At 43.3% G+C, this 14304-nt stretch overlaps 1 protein-coding gene across 1 annotated transcript in view; it reads right to left on the bottom strand.

Moving 5' to 3' along the window:
• The window catches only part of LOC126410703 (solute carrier family 35 member G1-like), a 205300-nt gene that overhangs the window by 28580 nt on the left and 162416 nt on the right, over positions 1-14304 (bottom strand). The window lies entirely within an intron of this gene.

Here is a 14304-nt window from a genome sequence, read left to right as displayed (position 1 = left end):
TCTGTCGTTCGCTATGTCCACAATATTAGTGCTACAAAACAAAACACAAAACAAAAAATGAACAGGACCTCTTTGCAGGAAATTTACTGTACTACAATCTGTACTGGGATAGGTTTTCGCTAGAGGCAATGGTTTTCGAGTTATCCAAGGAAAACACATTTGAAGATCACTTTTGTACGTTTCTCTTGAATAATTCTTAAGCTTCGGCCCCTGCAATAAAGGTATTCCAGTACAAAATTCAGCTACATCACATTACTTGCAGAAAGATGCTGTTCATTTTTCCTGTAGGACTAAAAGTTTGCGTGTAGCGAGGGAGAGAATATCAAAATCTCCCTCGAAGAATTTGAAGGTGTTCCGGGTTGCATAAAACCCATACCTAGGACAGCTGAAGCACTCTTGTATTATACACTCATCAAAAAATGTTTTGTATCACTTCGGTTGCGAGAGTTCCGGAACCTGTACAGAAAATTGGAAAAGAGATCCACATAAACATCATTTCCGCCCTTTTTAATTGCTCATGAAAACCACACATTGCATGTTGTACCACCACACAGCGAGATCTTCAGAGGTGGTGGTCCAGACTGCTGTACACACCGGTACCTCTAATACCCAGTAGCACGTCCTCTTGCATTGATGTATGCCTGTTTTCATCGTTGCATACTATGCACAAGTTCATCAAGGCACTGTTGGTACAGATTGTCCCACTCCTAAAACGGCGATTCGGCGTAGATCCATCAGATGATTGGTGGATCACGTCGTCAATCTATCCCAGGCATGTTCGATAAGGTTCATGTCTGGAGAACATGGTGGCCACTCTAGTCGAGCGATGTCGTTATGCTGAACGAAGTCATTGACAAGATGTGCACGAAGGGGGTGCGAATTGTCGTCCAAGAAGACGAGTGCCTCGCCAGTATGGTGCCGATATGGTTGCACTATCGGTCGGAGGACGGCATTCACGTACCGTACAGCCGTTACGGGGCCTTCCATGACCGCCAGGGGCGTACGTCGGCCCCAACGTAACGCCACCCCAAAACAGCAGGGAACCTCCATCTTGCTGCACTCACTGGACAGCGTGTCTAAGGCGTTCAGCCTGACTGGATTGCCTCCTAACACGTTTACGACGGTTGTCTGCTTGAAGGCATATGCGACACTCACCGGTGAACAGAACGTGAGACCAATCCTGATCAGTCCATTTGGCGTGCTGTTGGGTGCTCTGCACGGTGTCGTGGTTGCAAAGATGGACCTCGCCATCGACGTCGGGAGTGAAGGTGCGCGTCATGCGGCGTATTGCGCACAGTTTGAGTCGTAACACGACGTCCTGTGGCTGCACGGAAAGCATTATTCAACAGGGTGGCGCTGCTGTCAGGGTTCCTCTGACCCATAACCCGTAGGTAGCGGTCATCCACTGCAGTAGTAGCCCGTGGGCTGCCTCAGCGAGGCATGCCATCGACAGTTTGTCTCTCTGTATCTCCTCCATGTCCGAACAACACCGCTTTGGTTCCCTTCGAGATGTTTTGCCACTTTCCTTGTTGAGAGCCCTTCCCGGCACAAAGTGTCAATGCGGACACGATCGAACCGGGGTATTGACCGTTGATGCATGGTTGAACTACAAACACGAGCCGTGTACCTCCTTCCTGGTGGAATGACTGGAACTGATCGGCTGTCGGACCCGTTCCGTCTAATAGGCGTTACTCATGCGTGGTTGTTTACGTCTTTGGCGGGTTTAGTGACATCTCTGAACAGTCAAAGGGACTGTGTCTGTGATGCATTATCCACAGTCAACGTCTATTTTCAAGAGTTCTGGGAACCAGGGTGATGCAAAACTTTTTTTGGCGTGTGTACTTGACTGTTTTGCATTAATGTATAACATAATTCCAGTTCCTTTTACAGTGTGCATGGCTTTGTCACATAGTTGTAATCAAAGTAGTTACATGTTTGTGTACATCGTCATGTAATATCTCTGACACTGCATTACTGATTTTGTAGTAGTTTGTATCATTAACGATCATTCGAGTGCATTGTATGAGACAGACGAATGTGTAAGCACAATGTTATACGAAATATTATGTACTGGATATCTTTGTTTATCTACACGGTCTGGCTAAGAGTCGTGCTGAATGAAATAATTGGAACCATGTGTGGTGTCACCGCCAGACACCACACTTGCTAGGTGGTAGATTAAATCGGCCGCGGTCCATTTAGTACATGTCGGACCCGCGTGTCGCCACAAGGCAGGTCTCGTGATACGAACAAGCACTCGTCCCAGTTGTACGGACGACCTAGCTAGCGACTAGATGTACGAAGCCTTTCTCTCTCATTAGCCGAGAGACAGAATAGCCTTCAGCTAAGTTAATGGCTACGAACTAGCAAGGCGCCATTAGCCTTAAAGTGATTGTAATTAAAGTCTCCTGTGTATCGTCAAGAGCGATGTACCACAATGATTGATTAAAGATAAGTATTAATCCAGCTACGTACTTTTCTTCATAGCATTAATTACGTAGCCTGTTCCAGTACTTCACGCCCGTCCGCGTTAGTCTAGCATGCATTTTCAGCCATCTCGACCTACAAGGTGTCGGCCCAGCTGCCGACACATCACCATGTGTAAAGAGCAAGCAAAATCTTTGCTAGGTAGAGTTAGTGTGTTAAAATCTTTGTCTCATTTTGAGGGAGACAAAACTTACTGTATATAATTGTAATTCTGTTTAAATAGTTTCTTTTTTGTAGAAATGTCAATATGTGCAAATGTTCTGTTTTAATTAATATGTTTGGCTGTTGTTATATAATTGCTGATCCTCACTTAGGGTCCTTAGTTATTTTGTATGTAAAAGGTGTTGTGGTTCCCCTCGGGAACGGAAGCATGCAGCGCGCGCCAATTGTGGTTGACCTAGGTAGAAAAGGTGGAATTAAGAGTCAGTCCGGGACGAACTACCAAACTATCAACTGCTCATGTAAAAGTTGTGTATTGTGCTGGTTCCGAGAGAGAGGCTTTTCTTTACTCTTTACAATGCCTCGGATGGATGGATAAAGAGCTGGAACTATTCTGGAATTGGTATCTACCAACGCCACCAAGAAATGACAGAGTCCAGCAATTCTACCTGCAAATCCACCTCCCAACATGCAATCGCCACCACATTGCACAATCACTGTAATGGAACACTATAGTAATGTACAGTGAAAGATCATAGGATGTTATGGTGTACCTAAATATAAGGTAAAATTTGACTGAACTCTTGTACCTACCGTGATTTATCCTCAGTTACATATCCACTTAGCGTCCCTCCCACAGTAAAGCGTTTATCGAGTGTCCTTTATTGAAAGCATATTAAAATTAATATGGCAATAGAGTGTGCTAAGATTAATAATGTTTGTTGAAAGGATCTAACAAATATCTCAATTTTATGTTTCACTGTAGTAAAAGTTCAGAACTGCAACTGTTGAGAGTTATATGTTCATCCTTGCTAAGTGTTTGACTGATGTAATGAAAGTGTGTTTAGTTTGCTCTGCTACAGTGGTCAAGATTAAGGGCCCCCCTCCATTGAAAGTAGTTCAAAGGCACATAGTTACTTAATTATAGAAAATTTCAATTACTCTTGCTATTCAAGTCAAATTCTGTGCAATATTAGGTTCCTCTTGTGTATTAAAAGTGCATATTAATGTTGTAACAAGATCCATAGTTTGTCTATTGTGGTCATGCTACATAACGATTAATAGAAAGGCAACTATCTATGAAAACAGTAACTTCTTTATTCAAAAGACAGTGAGAAGTAATCTGTTAGTGAATTCCGTTTAATTTTCATTCTAAATAAAAAGGTGTTTAGTAGTGAGAGACCTAATCTATGCACAATACCTAATTTTGCTGTACACCATATCTATATTTCATGTCAGATAGGAATATGTTTGAAAAGTAACATTAGACCTATGTCCAGTTTATGATTCTAAAGTGCATTGTAATAGTAATATTATTGAAACCACTCAGTTTGACTAGGCCCTGAAGTGTGTATCGTTATCTGTTATATTTATACAAATAGTTTGTTCTGCTCTAGCTGTCAACTCCAAACTTAACGTAACATATCCAGGTGTCAGAGTTGATTACACTCTCATGTGGCAAAGTATAGGTTGTGTTTGTCCGTTAAAGTTACTCATACCTACTTTCTTAAACAGGAATATTAATCATTCTAATGCCTAATCAGGCTGGCGACCGTTTTCTTTATTCTTTGAACAGTGTGGATAAATAAATTATTTTTGTTAATGTCTGAATATTTACGTAATTCTGACTTTCACTTCCGATAAGCCACTTCTGTTAGGTGCAACACGGTCAACATGTGGTGTGCGTACTGTAAGACCTTCGGTAGACACAACATCAGATTATTTGACTTGTCGCTCTAGCGAAGTAGGCGAGTGTCAGCAATATGTCTCGTGGTCTTATCGTGGCGTGTTTATCTTCTGCCGTTAGGTCAGATGATAGAAATGCCACTTTCACGCTTAGAGTAGCAGATTGACGGTGACCAAGTTTAAACAGAACTTGATTAATTTTCACACATATTTATTAAAATAATAAAAATCATAAACCTTACTTAACTTGATTCTGGATGCTATTTATAATTGACAATCTGAAGTTCCTTTGGTCTTGGTATGTTAATCTTATTCTCACATATCTCTGATACTTGACAAATGGCTCTGAGCACTATGGGACTCAACTGCTGTGGTCATCAGTCCCCTAGAACTTAGAACTACTTAAACCTAACTAACCTAAGGACATCACACACATCCATGGCCAAGGCAGGATTCGAACCTGCGACCGTAGCAGTCGCACAGTTCCGGACTGCGCGCCTAGAACCGCGAGACCACCGCGGCCGACGATACTTGACAAAGTGTCATACATTTATCTTCATGGCTATGTATAGGAATATGATAATCTTATTAGGCACAGACTGAAACTTGACTATAGACTGGTGCAGACTAATGCAGACTAATGCAGACTGACTAATCGGAGGTCTGTACACTCGTTATAATACCTTGCGCGTTCAGGTATCACTGCGTGAGTGTGATCCGCGAGGAGAAAAGGTTCTACGTTAGCAGGAATCTCATTGGCTGCGTTACATATTAATACGCAGATCGGCGGAAGCAGAATTTGGTCCATCTCTAAGACAGCGCCATCTCGTAGTGCGGAGATGGACGAGTGCTGCGCCTGCGCTGTTGTGCTTAGCGGGGCGCGCTCTAGTGGGAAAGTTGTGTATGCGCTGACTACGCGGAACTATGTACACAACACAACATAACAAAATTCCTCTCAGAGGGTAACGCTGCTCTGTTGCTTTTTACCATAATTGCTTTAACAAGATAGTTTTGTTTTGCAACTTGCCTCCAACTTTAAGGTTATGGTATAGCAGCCGGCCAGAGTGGCCATGCGATTCTAGGCGCTACCGTCTGGAGCCGAGCGACCGCTACGGTCGCAGGTTCGATTCCTGCCTCGGGCATGGATGTGTGTGATGTCCTTAGCTTAGTTAGGTTTAATTAGTTCTAAGTTCTAGGCGACCGATGACCTCAGAAGTTAAGTCGCATAGTGCTCAGAGCCATTTGAACCATTTATGTTATAGCAGTAGTGGACAAAAGTGTTATACGTGGCTTTTCCGTGACAGGACTATTTGTTCTGTTGGGGCAAAGTACGTAATAAACCAAATTTGGTATTTGATTACACAAGCTACGTAAAAACAGCTGCAGTGTTATAACCTCTACCCTTCCCTCTAATGAGCTTTCGCTTGACACTACTGAAGTCGCAAAGGGGGGTGGGTTGGGGTCAGAGGAATAAACGCTACAGGGCGTCTGGCTCGGGGCTATCCCTGAAGTAACCGTTTTGTAGCAGTCCGTCGAGTCACTTGGTGCCAACTGCTGCTCAGACTCACGCTGGACTTCTCTCTCGGCAGCGCCGCGTGGCCGCACATTCTCGTGACCGCCGCTGACAGAAATCACGTACAGTGGCTACATGCCTGCCAAGTCTTTCTGCAGTATCGCAGAAGGAACACCCAGCTTCTCCCAGCCCTGTTACACGACTTCGTTCAAACTCAGCCAGGTGTTAATAACGGCGTTTTTATCGTCTTAAAGGCACTCGTGACTGACATCAGTCCATTACATTCAATCTCAAAGGCAACTAACGCTGACAGCCGTTACATCGCGTATTTGAAGCAAACTTGATTTCCGTCCACATAGTGGCGGTACTGGCGCCACTCTTATGCGACTGGCGCGAAATCTGAATAATCGTCTTTCAGATGCAGCAACACGCCTACCAACTTTCGTTTATGTCGCACAGCTGTTTGGTGTTGCGATTTCCGTGCGTGTAGATTCAGATATGGGACCTCAATTGAGAAGGCATCCACCTCAGGTGGTGGCGTCAGCATTTACAAAATCGAGGATGTAGCCCACGAACTGTCAGTAATCGATAAAGAACTTGGAGACTACAGTCTCAGTTTTTTTAACGTTTACTGAGAAAAACCAAACAAAGGGGTGCATAGTTGTGGCAAGACGAGGCAAGTTTCGTGTGGTATTTTTATCATGACCCTTTTTAAGATAACCATCATGTACTACTGATTCCGTTCAACAGAACTCAAACTGTTTGTTTCCAAAATCAAAAACATTGATCAGTGGAAGCAGTTCTGTTGTACTGAGGAGAACTCGTCGCAGGCATAATAACCACTCCGACTTCAGGCCACAAGCGGCCCATCGGGACCATCCGACCGCCGTGTCATCCTCGGCTAAGGATGCGGATAGGGGGGGGGGGGGGGCGTGTGGTCAGCACACCGCTCTCCCGGTCGTTACGATGGTTTCCTTTGACCAGAGCCGCTACTATTCGGTCGAGTAGCTCCTCAGTTGGCATCACGAGGCTGAGTGCACCCCGAAAAATGGCGACAGCTCATGGCGGCCCAGATGGTCACCCGTCCAAGTCGCAGGCATAATAGCACTCTCTAAAAGACGCTTTCCAGCACTGTGTGGCGAAGGTCAGACAACAATGGGACAAGTGTGAGAGTCAAGGACGGGAGCAGATTCAAGGCGACAAGGATTAACAAGTAAGTTATATACAAATGAAAGTCACAAGAATTAAAAAGTTTTTGTTGAATAAAATTAAATTTAAAAAGATGCAGATAGCAGCAAGCAGCACTCGAACACATAGGGTTCTATACAAACTTAATTATGTGTACAGATAGCTAATCATTTCGGGAATCGGCAGTTTCGACAACTTTCTCCTGCCTTCGATATCGCTACTGACATGATATCAATTGCGAGAATTCTAATATTTCGAGAATGACACAATTTTTTGTGCGATATAACTACAAATTCACACTTTTGTGATTTGACCCTTTGCCTGTGCTATAAAGCCTTGTTTCTTGTATAATTTAAAGATTCTAAAAGCTTAAATTTTTGACACCGTCAACGGACCTTAGATCATAGTATGGAACATATGGACAGACAGAAAGTTGGACAACAAGAAAAGAAGTATTTGTTTCGTATGATGTAGTTATAAATTTACGATTTTCGTTTTTTTTTCTTTACCTGTGCAGTAAAATCTTGTTTATTGTCTAGTTCCATGATTCTGTGTCAACAGGAAGTAGCCTATACGTTTTGATAGGTGTGTTTGCGAGTATCAAAATATGGTATAAATTGTAATATATTCTTATTGCATTGACCTAGAAACTTTAAACACGGCCAAGGGCAAACAGAACTTAGTATATCACATAAATTTCAATTTGATACAATTTCCCATTTGTGCGCAAAATGGGCCTTAATAGACGCACTGACAACCAGATAGACAATCGGATAACAAATAACAATGTTTTTCTACAGGGATACAATTGCACATTAACAATTTTCAGATTAGTGAAAATTTGTTTCTTTCCCAATTTCGTGATTGTAGGCTAACGGTAAATGCCATAAAGCTTTTCGTGAGTGAGTTTGCGAGTTTCGAAATATAAACTTGATTTTTACACCTTCAAGGACTCTAGACCATAGTATTTGACATTATGTCAATTCGACACATCTACCTGTTCCGGAGGAAATTCGTATTTAATAGAGACAGACAGACAGAAGGGCAACAAAGTGATCCCACGTAGGGTTCCGTTTTTATCGATTAATGTACAGTACCCTAAAAAATAGGCGTTATTTAAGGAACGAATCAGCTGTTTCATTCCTTAGCTTCATCTAGGAAAAAATACAAATTGCGTCAATATAAAGTCAAAACATGACTAAATTTTTGTTAAATATGCGTTCTTTGTGTTATTATTTTTCTCTCATAGATTATGGTTTTTACAACAATGTAGTTGTGAAAGGAATTTGTCTTCTCCTTACTTATTTAAAGCTTTCAACTGACCATTTTGTATTAAAAAGTTGTTGTATCGGAGCTATTTTTAAGCAAAGCGGACTCGATAAAGGAAAGTTATTCTGAAAGTAGTGCAATAACAAAAAAATATCTCTGTCGTATTTTTCTGAATACCGGTTCTATTTTTGAACCTGTGACTGCAGGAAGTTCCATATATTCTCCACGTGGAGGAATGTATAAGCGTCGAGCTGACAGCGTGTTGTTATTTACGTCGTCGCTACTTCTGACCACTTCGACTTAAGCCGGACTTCGCACTCCGCGCAGGCGCTCAACATTTGCATATCGCAACCAGCTGCAGTCCACTTGGTGTTCGAGTTAAAGAAAGAAAAATAAGAAGACTCTTTTCAAGTATGTCTTCTAAAGCGAAAAGTCGCTAATGAAGCTACAGAAAAAAGTAATACAATAATTCGGTTTCTGTACCGGATTGTTCGCTCTTACAGTTTCTTCCCATCAGGTACGCAAAACTGCCTCCGTAATATAAACTTCTTTTACTTTACTCTATAGTGAATCTCAGCAATAAAGAGTATATGCGGAAGGTCAATCTTGACCCCAAAAAATAAAAAAAGGAACTCGTATCAATTATTGGTAAGATATTCGTTCCCTCAGATCTGTCAGGAAACCGTTTTTGTTCTTCCTGTGTATTTTCTTAGCGTTCTCTTTTTCCTTCAACGATACTTTCCTGTAACGCTGTTTTCTTAAGAATGTGTCCCACCTTGCTCTACTTTTTCCTAGCATTATAGGAAATCTAAGGGAACAGAGTCCAGCGGAAATATTCTGAAGAGTGTTATTTGTAACGACGAACATTGCAGATGTAAGCCCAACTTTGAACAATACGGGGTGGGACGGATACGCGGGGAATTCTGAAAGTTGTAGTGGCAACCCTGAAGAATTGGCAGGAAGTAGCATCTTCCTGTGTAAAATTCCTTGCCATTTAAAAATCACTGTGTCATTGGTCAGTTTACCGTGAAGGTATTTTACAAGAATAGTGACAGTCCGACTACTGATCGGAGGCAGATTGGCAAGTCGCTACCTAAACGACGAACGTTGGACTGGGAGTAGGGGCGAAGATGATGTGTGTGTGTTCCCTTGCCCCCACCCCCCACAAAGTATCAGTCATATCTGTAGATATAATACACTGAAGAGCCAAAGAAACTGGTATAGGCATGTATATTCAAATACAGAGATATGTAAACAGGCTGAATAAGGCACTGTGGTCGGCAACTACTATATAAGACAACAAGTGTCTGGCGGAGTTGTTAGATCGGTTACTGCTGCTACAGTGGCAGGTTGTCAAGAGTTCAGTGGGTGTGAACGTGGTGTTACAGTCGCCGCACGAGCGGTGGGGCACAGCATGTCTGAGGTAGCCATGAAATGGGGATTTTCCCATACGACCATTTCACGTGTGTACCGTTAATATCAGGAATAGGGTAAAACATCAAATCTCCTACATCGCTGCGCTCTAATGCTGTACGGATTTATTTTGCCTTTTGCTTTGGTTTAATGTTATAACATTGAGTATCTGTAAATGTGTTTGAATCGATAACATAAAATTGTATACTCCTTTCTTTGTTAAAACTTTGATGTCATGATTTGACTCTATGCAATGTAGTATATCTGTCATTTAAATTCTTTATCCCATTTGGAGGGAACAAAACTTACTATATATAATTGTAATTTCTGTGTGAATAATTTTTTGTAGAAATGTCAATATGTGCAAATGTTCTGATTTATTTAATGTGTTTAGTTGCTGTTATGTAAACTGCTGATCCTCACTTAGGGTTCTGAATTATTCTGTATGTAAAAGTTGTTGTGGTTCCCCTCGGGAGCGGAACTTAGTAACGCGCGCAAGTTGTGGTTGGCCTAGGTAGAAAAGGTGGAACAAAGAGTCAGTCGGGGACGAGCTACCAAACTGTGAACTGCTGTTTAAAAGTTGCATATTGTGCTGGTTCCGAGAGAGGTTTTTTCTGCCGCTTTCCAATGCCTCGGATGGATGGATAAATAGCTGGAACGATTCTGGAATTGGTACCATCATCGCCACCAACAAGGGACAGCGTCCAGCAATTCTGCCTGCAAATCCACCCACCAACATACAGTTGCCACCACACTGCGCAATCACTGTAACGGAATGCTATAGTAATGTACAGTGAAGGATCAGCTTATTGGATGTGTTAGTGTGTTCAAACATAAGATAACTTATAATTGAATTCATGTACCCACCTTAATTTTTCACTATCACAACACCTTTCAGGTTCTTCTCCATTTAAACTATGATTACCGAGTGTCCTAGTTTGTGGAAAAAATGAAAGCCTCAGAACATTACATAATGTTGTTTGAGCTTTGATGAGAAGGGAATATTCATATTTACCGTGGATTTAGTGAAATTGTGGGAGGCAGTAAATGTAGTTTTGTAAAGTTTTAAAGTCATCTATTTAATCATTTACTTGAAAGCAGAAGACTGTGGTAATAAAGACAATTTGCTGTTTCCTTTAAAGATTAAAAGTTCATAAAACTGAAGCTTATAAAGTTTTGCTTAGTAAATGATCACATTGCTGCCTGTAGTAAATTTGAAAAGGTGAGTCAGTTTCTTGCAATTTGGTCAACACTGTGTTTCACTGTGGTAAAAATGGAAAACTGCAATAGTAGAAAATTATACACTCCTGGAAATTGAAATAAGAACACCGTGAATTCATTGTCCCAGGAAGGGGAAACTTTATTGACACATTCCTGGGGTCAGATACATCACATGATCACACTGACAGAACCACAGGCACATAGACACAGGCAACAGAGCATGCACAATGTCGGCACTAGTACAGTGTATATCCACCTTTCGCAGCAATGCAGGCTGCTATTCTCCCATGGAGACGATCGTAGAGATGCTGGATGTAGTCCTGTGGAACGGCTTGCCATGCCATTTCCACCTGGTGCCTCAGTTGGACCAGCGTTCGTGCTGGACGTGCAGACCGCGTGAGACGACGCTTCATCCAGTCCCAAACATGCTCAATGGGGGACAGATCCGGAGATCTTGCTGGCCAGGGTAGTTGACTTACACCTTCCAGAGCACGTTGGGTGGCACAGGATACATGTGGACGTGCATTGTCCTGTTGGAACAGCAAGTTCCCTTGCCGGTCTAGGTATGGTAGAACGATGGGTCCGATGACGGTTTGGGTGTACCGTGCACTATTCAGTGTCCCCTCAACGATCACCAGTGGTGTACGGCCAGTGTAGGAGATCGCTCCCCACACCATGATGCCGGGTGTTGGCCCTGTGTGCCTCGGTCGTATGCAGTCCTGATTGTGGCGCTCACCTGCACGGCGCCAAACACGCATACGACCATCATTGGCACCAAGGCAGAAGCGACTCTCATCGCTGAAGACGACACGTCTCCATTCGTCCCTCCATTCACGCCTGTCGCGACACCACTGGAGGCGGGCTGCACGATGTTGGGGCGTGAGCGGAAGACGGCCTAACGGTGTGCGGGACCGTAGCCCAGCTTCATGGAGACGGTTGCGAATGGTCCTCGCCGATACCCCAGGAGCAACAGTGTCCCTAATTTGCTGGGAAGTGGCGGTGCGGTCCCCTACGGCACTGCGTAGGATCCTACGGTCTTGGCGTGCATCCGTGCGTCGCTGCGGTCCGGTCCCAGGTCGACGGGCACGTACACCTTCCGCCGACCACTGGCGACAACATCGATGTACTGTGGAGACCTCACGCCCCACGTGTTGAGCAATTCGGCGGTACGTCCACCCGGCCTCCCGCATGCCCACTATATGCCCTCGCTCAAAGTCCGTCAACTGCACATACGGTTCACGTCCACGCTGTCGCGGCATGCTACCAGTGTTAAAGACTGCGATGGAGCTCCGTATGCCACGGCAAACTGGCTGACACTGACGGCGGCGGTGCACAAATGCTGCGCAGCTAGCGCCATTCGACGGCCAACACCGCGGTTCCTGGTGTGTCCGCTGTGCCGTGCGTGTGATCATTGCTTGTACAGCCCTCTCGCAGTGTCCGGAGCAAGTATGGTGGGTCTGACACACCGGTGTCAATGTGTTCTTTTTTCCATTTCCAGGAGTGTATGTTCATGATTGCTAAGTGTTTGTCTCTCTTGTGTATTGGAAGTGCATATTAATAGTATAACAGGATCCACAGTTTGTCTATTGTACTAATGCTAGGGTAACAAGTAACGGGAAGACCACTATTTGTGAAAATCATACTTTCTTTATTCAGAAGATAGTGAGAAGCAACCTGTTAGTAGATTCCAATTAACTTTCATTTTAAATAGTAAAGTATTTAACTGAGAGAGACTTAATCTACGTCCAATTTATGATCCTGCAGTGAATGTTAATAGTAATGTTATAAAGACCATTCAATTTGAACAAGCCCTGAAAGTAATAGTGTGTTTCGGTATCTGTTATATTTTTGCAAATAGTTTGTGCTGCTCTAGCTGTTAGCTTCAATCTTACCGTAAACATATGTATGTGTCAGAGTTCATTGCACTCGCGTGTGACAAAGTATAGGTTGTGTTTATCCGTTAAAGTTACTAATAACTATTTTCTTGAACAAGGATGTTAATCATTCTCTAGCCTAATTAGGCTGGCGACCGTTTTCTTTATCCGTTAAACAGTGCAGATAGGCAAAAATTTTGTTTGTTACTGTTCAAATATTTACGTAATTCTGACTTTCATTTCCGATAAGCCACCCCCGTTAGGTACAACTCGGTCAACACAACACTATTCCTCTCAGAGGGTAACACTGCTCTGTTGCTTTATACCATAATTGTTTTAACTAGATAGTTATATTTCACGACCTGCCTCCTACTTTAAGGTTATGATATAGCAGTAGCAGACGGAAGTGTTGTACGTGGCTTTTCCGTGACAGGACTATTTGTTCTGTAGGGGCACAGTACGTAATAAGCGAAACTTGGCATTTGATCGTACAAGCTACGTAAATGCAATTGCGTTGTTACAAACTGCTCAGAGAACGCATCAGTAAAGCTGTGATGACCATTGGCACGATATTGCTATGTAATATGTGGAACAAACTCGACTACTCCCTGGACGTGTGTCGTGTGACTGGAGGAGGACATGTAAAACATTTGTAGAATGCAAAATGCAGACTTGGTCAGTTTATGGTTCTATTCCTGTATCAGTCATATCTGTAGATATAATACACTGAAGAGCCAAAGAAACTGGTATAGGCATGTATATTCAAATACAGAGATATGTAAACAGGCTGAATAAGGCACTGTGGTCGGCAACTACTATATAAGACAACAAGTGTCTGGCGGAGTTGTTAGATCGGTTACTGCTGCTACAGTTGCAGGTTATCAGGATTTAAGTGAGTTTGAACGTGGTGTTATAGTCGGCTCACGAGCGATGGGACACAGCATGTCTGAGGTAGCCATGAAATAGGGATTTTTCCATACGACTATTTCACGTGTGTACGGTTAATATCAGGAATCGGGTAAAACATCAAATCTCCTACATCTCTGCGGTCGGAAAAAGATCCTGCAAGAACGGGACAAATGACGACTGAAGAGAATCGTTACAACGTAACGGAAGTGCAACCTTCCCGCAAATTGCTGCAGATTTCAGTGCTGTGTCAGCGTGCGAACCATTCGACGAAACATATTCGATATGGGCTTTCGGAGCCTAAGGCCTACCCGTGTACCCTTGATGACTGCACGATACAAAGCTTGACGCCTCATCTGGGCCTGTCAACACTGACATTTGACTGTTGATGGCTGGAATAATGTTGCCTGGTCGGACGAGTCTCGTTTCAAATTGTATCGAGCAGATGGACGTGTACGCGTATGGAGACAGCCTGTTGAATCCAAGGGCGCTGCATGTCAACAGGGGACTGTTCAAGCTGGTGGAGGCTCTGTAATGGTGTGTGGCGTGTGCTGTTGGAGTGATATGGGACCCCTGATACGTCTAGAT

Source organism: Schistocerca serialis, chromosome 1 (assembly GCF_023864345.2).
Source record: "Schistocerca serialis cubense isolate TAMUIC-IGC-003099 chromosome 1, iqSchSeri2.2, whole genome shotgun sequence".
Lineage (NCBI taxonomy): Eukaryota > Metazoa > Arthropoda > Insecta > Orthoptera > Acrididae > Schistocerca > Schistocerca serialis.
The sequence above is the reverse complement of the archived record's forward strand: the minus strand, read 5'-3'. Positions and strand labels throughout refer to the sequence as shown.